This window comes from Anolis carolinensis, chromosome 3 (assembly GCF_035594765.1).
Source record: "Anolis carolinensis isolate JA03-04 chromosome 3, rAnoCar3.1.pri, whole genome shotgun sequence".
Classification (NCBI taxonomy): Eukaryota; Metazoa; Chordata; class Lepidosauria; order Squamata; family Dactyloidae; genus Anolis; species Anolis carolinensis.
Genome location: NC_085843.1, coordinates 232,180,046 through 232,185,836, shown reverse-complemented (window position 1 = coordinate 232,185,836; position 5,791 = coordinate 232,180,046).

The window sequence follows — 5,791 nt, the reverse complement described above, 5'->3', positions numbered from 1 at the left end:
AAATAACTCTTGTCTGTTGGAGGCAAGTGTGAATGTTGGAATTGGCCACCCTGATTAGCATTGAATGGCCTTTCAGCTTCAAAGCCTGACTGCTTTCTGTCTGGGGGGATCCTTTGTTGAGAAGTGTTAGCTGACCCTGATTATTTCATGCCTGGAATTTCCCTGTGTTTCTGAGTATTGTTTTTTATTTACTGTCCTGATTTTAGAGTTTTTTTAAAAAAATACTGGTCGCTGTGATACATGGCCATACAGCTTGGAAAACTCACAGCAAAATCTGAATAATATTTGTCTACCAGTATTAAAAAACTCTAAAATCAGGATGATAAATAAAAAACAACACTCAGAAAACAGGGGAATTCCAGACAAGGAACAATCAGGGCCAGTTAACACCTTCCAACAAAGGGTTCCCCCAGGCAGGAAGCAGCCAGGCTTTGAAACTGCAAGGATATTCAATGCTAGTCAAGATGGCCAATGGCAACATTCACACTTGCCTCAGGCAGACAATAGTTCTTTCACCCACCCAGAGCATTCCACAGATATATAAACCCCACTTGTCTAGTTTCCAACAGACCTCACAACCTCAGAGGATGCTTGCTATAGATGTGGGTGAAACATTAGGAGAGAATGTTTCTGGAACATGGCCATACAGCCCGGAAATCTCACAGCAACCCAGTGATTCCAGCTATGAAAGTCTTGGACAACACATTTGGAGGACACTTGCTTGGTGTAGGTTGAGGACTATTGGAGTATTTTCTCAGATATTTTGATAGTCTCCATCTATTTCTTCCTTCTTTCAAAGTTCAGCAAGAGACCTGGAGAGGAGGAAGCTTTTTTAAAAACTTCTTTAACCTGTATCACCTCTGATAATTACATATATTCTACCAGAATAACATGAAAATGCATTTTGTGTTTTCTGGCTCAGAATCTCAAAGCAATGGACAAATGTTGATGATGGGTCAAGCCTAGAAAGTTTGCCCAAATATTTCATTGGTCAAATTTAAGCATTTCCTTCCAGCTAAATATATATTCGCATGAAAATGACCTTGAATTGAGGAAAATCAGACACAAGAGTCAAAGAATCCAGATCCTTAACTTTTTTATACCTTTAAAGACCTCCCTGGAAAACCTCCATTCAGATCTATTTTTTCCAATCTTGCTGTTGAACATTGCAATTATTGAGCCTTTAAAGGCGCACCTACATTATAGAATTAATGCAACTTAACACTGCTTCAGTAGCTATGACTACATGCTATAGAATCATGGGAGTTTTAGTTTTACAACATTTTTAGTGTTTTCTGTCCAAGAGTAGTAGTACCAAATTACAACTCCCAGGATTCCATAGCATAGAGCCATGGCAGTTAAAGTGGTGTCAAATTGCATTAACTCTATATTGTAGATGCATCCAAAAGAATATTACAATGTTATTATCCCACTAATTGTCATAGCAATATTCTATGGAATTATGGGGTTTGAAGTCTGGTGAGGCCCAAGAACTCTCTGGCTGAGAACCCTAAATGGCCTTAAAATGGAATAATAGTGCTATAACTCTTCAAAAGACATGCTGGGTATGTGAATGCAAAGGCTTCAAGAAAACAGTCATTGATAAGGAAACCTTTCACAGGGTTTTTTTTTGTTTTTTTTTTGCAGGGAAAGTTAATGGGAGTCTCCTGGTTGCAGGGCTTTGCTGGCTGCAGAAAGCCTACAGGGACATTGCCGGGTAAGTCAGTGCAGTTCTCAGAGCCTTTCCACACAGCCATATAATACAGAATATCAAGACAGATAATCCGCAATATCTGCTTTGATTATCTGAGTCCGCACTGCCATATAACCCAGTTCAATACCTGTATACGAGCCTGAGACCATATGGTCAAACACAGGAATACAACCAAGTTTAGGGGAACTATTACTTTTTCTGGGATAATATGCTCAGAATCCCCCCCCCCTGCAGCATAGTGGCAGGATGATTCTGGGAGTTGCAGTGCTTAGAAAGAACTTTATCGAACTCTATGTATTATTACTTTTCTAGGTAATGTCTGATTAGTCTTGTAGCTTTATGACTTTCCATATGTGCAACTGCTTCTGGCTGTGATATTGAAACCAGGGTCTTGTATAGTTCGTGACTCTTTAATTCACACTAAAGCTATGTGAATCGCAGGCCCCTTCCACACAGCTGAAAAAAATCCCACATTATCTGCTTTGAACTGGAATATATGGCAGTGTGGATTCAGATAACCCAGTTCAAAGCAGATATTGTGGAATTTTCTGGCTTGATATTCTGGGTTATATGACTGTATAGAAGGGCCCTCAGGTCCTTCCCTTGAAGTTCAGTTTAAGGAGAATACCTGTTGCATAGAAATCTCCAGGTTGAAGACTACATTTAGTCATGAAACCTATTGTGCCACTTTGACAAGTTACTATCACCCAGTTTAAGCTAGCTCACTGTGAAGATGGCCTAAGAGTACAGAGAGCCATGTGTGTCATTTTGAATTCCTTAAGCAAGATAAAAATGTAATGAGAAATAAATAGACCTGTGAAGGTGTTCCAGGGTTTGGCCTTTGAACCCATTTTTCATTGTTAGACTTCATCCCTGGAAAAGGAGAAAGATCAACATAATGTCTCTGAGAACATCCAGAGTACCTTTACAGAAATATTTAACTAACAAGAAGTACTGTCCAGAGGAAACAGGGCCTTCACGTTGGGTTGCCATTCAGCTCAAGAGTTAATCAAAAGCAATGACTCCTGAGACACATGGGCAGCAGCCTTGGCATCTAAAAGGGTGAAATAGGGCCTTTAGAGCCCTAAATCAATCTCATATAAATATAACAGCTGGCAGGCCAGATCAGAGCAAGGGCAATATTCTGTTTCCAATGAAATTAATCTGCTTATCCTATAAACTCACAAGTAGGATAGCAATGGAAACACCATGCTGGTTGTTCCTGGTACAGGAAACCCTTACCAGCAATGGATTTGTCTATTTAAAGAGAAAAAATAGTATGGGAGTCATGGCTGGCACTTGTACAAACTGCACCAGTCATACAAAGGATTTGGGCACCAGCTTTCTGTATTGTTAAAGTGAAGAGCCATGCTTCCTATTTAAGATGTACACGCACAGGTTTTTTCTTTCTCTTTCACTTCTGTTTCTCTGGCTGCTCAAGGTGAAAACTGTAGCATCTACATAATCCATGCAAATGGCCCCTTTCCCTTCTGTATCAACATCCAAGAGACAGTAATCAGACAATCGATTGTAGGCCAGCTTGCAGCAGAAAGAGATATGATGAAGTGGGTCAAAAAGGGCCTCCTCGGGAAGGTCACAAAGAAGAAAGCAGGAGATATATCTCTATGTTATATTGCTGCCACCTGCTAGAGAATTCTTACTGCTCTACAGCTCTATAAGTCAGGGACAAGCAGACTTCACAAATAAACAATGAACTTTGGTCTATAACGAATTATTAATCTCAATTAGAGTAGACCCATTGGATAAGTGTACTTATATAAGTGGTCCTCATTACTTTGATGGGTCCACTCTGTTTGGGATTAGCAATTGGATTTAGAAGGCATTGCCTTTATATTTGAGTACTGAGTTTGCTCTGTGACAGTGATGATGATAATCCTTTACAACCCTGCCATGCATTGGGATAACCTTCACATAAAAATACAAGGCTACTTCTGAGTTACTGCACACAAGAGTATAGTGTACTTTTCATATTACTATTGCTAAACAATTCAGCATGAGTAATTTTTGCTGATGGCCTTCAAATCATCCAGTAATTCACCAGCCAATCTTAATTTATTTTCTGACCACCCTTTATGTAGATACAACTGCATCCTTGGTTATTTTCTAAATCTGGGAGATGCCTCCTCAGATGTGCAGACACTGCAAGATACATTTCCAATTAAAACACACACACAGAGATAACTACATCTCTCTCCCACCAGCTATTGATTGCTTCTTCTACCTCGATAGAGGGAAGGATAGAGTGAAAAGTGAATATGCCTGTAAGATATCAGCTTAAATCTTTTGACTATTCCAAGCTAAAGTATACTCACGGAGTCAATGTGTTTTCCATAAATGTTGACTGTGTATTTAACAATTTATTGAATGCTTCTTATTTAGCTGGGATTTCTCAACATTTTGTTAACCTCTTCATTTTTGTTGCACTTTAGAATGTGAACCATGCTTTTAAAGGAATGATTTCATCTGAGCCCCCAATAACCGTGGCAACAATATGCCCATTTCACAGAAGGAGAATGAAGAACAACTGTTTACTTTTAAAAATACTGTACAGATTGCCATCAAGTCTGGAATATATTTTTCTCTATCACCATTGTCTGTTTATTGCCTTCCCCAGACAATACATCATGAAATAGATAGATGATAGATAGATCGCTGGATTCTCTTTGGATGTGATCCAGTTCAGGGTCACCATTTTTGAAGGTCATCATCTTCTTTCTCTTCTGCAGCAACCTTTTATAACATGGAATCTTAGCAGAAGATCTTTATTTTCCAACCACTTTTACCTCTCTGCCAGAAGAAGCTACATTTGCTTGCTTTGCTTCCAAGTTCCCACTGAACGTGTAAAAACAAGGTCAGCTTAAAAGGGTTGAATGAAAGTCCTTCATAGAAGTGAGAGATGCTTTTTTTTTGGGGGGGGGGGGGGAAGAATTCAGAAGCTAGCTTGTTCCAGGAGGGTTCAAATCCTCACCCAGGTCAGACCTCACCGGGAGTATTGTATCCAGTTCTTTACGCCACAATTCAGTGAGAATACTGGAAAGCTGGAATGGAACGTGTTCAGAGAAGGCCACCAAAAGGTTAAAATGTCCTATGAGGAGAACCTTAGGAATACCAGCTAGTTTACCAGCTGTTAGGATTTCTGGGAATTGGAGGCCAAAACATCTGGGGACCCACAGGTTGAGACCCACTGATCCAGAGAGTACATTAAGGAGCAATGGATTCAAATTGCAGGGAAAGAGATCCCACCTAAACATTAGGAAGAACTTCCTGATGCTAAAAGCTGTTCAACAGTGGAATAGGATGCCTTGAAAATGTGGTGGTTCTTGTGAGGTTTTTAAGCAGATGGCCATCTGTTGGAGTACTTTGTTTGTGTCGTCCTGCATGACAAAATGAGGTTGGACTGTATGACCCTTGAGGTGTCTTCCTATTCTATGTTTCTGTGAGATCACACCTTTTTCCTCAGTCCTACTGATGGTTGGAAAGGAAAAATGAAGGTGAGGACATACATGGATGACTTAAAGCAGTGGATCTCAACCTGCGGGTCCCCAGGTGTTTTGCTCTACAACAACCAGAAATCCCAGCCAGTTTACCAGCTGTTAGGATTTCTGGGAGTTGAAGGCCAAAACGTCTGGGGGACCCACAGGTTGAGAACCACCATCTTAAAGAAAGAGGGAGAAGACCTTAAGAAACCTAGCTTCACCATGCCTACAGGATGTTTCCTCCAGTATTCTTAACGGTGATTTGTTGGGGAATCTGAGCAGTTTAGGCTCAAAACTCCCACTTGGGGTGATTCCACCATAAATACAGCAAAATACCAGAAGTAAACTTCATAACCAGCAGAAACTTACATGTGGTGAGCTAGGATAAGCTTCTATTTCTATGGATGGTTTAGGATTGCAGAGTCAGAACTTTAGGTTCAAAAATATTTAATGAGGTAAAAGAAATACATTCTTAATATAAAGGTCTTTGAGCAAACTAGCTTACTAAGTTTACCCTTTTATCTTCTAAAGAGATAAAAGGGTAAAAGGTCCATGCAGCTACATTTTACCTAGAGAGAGG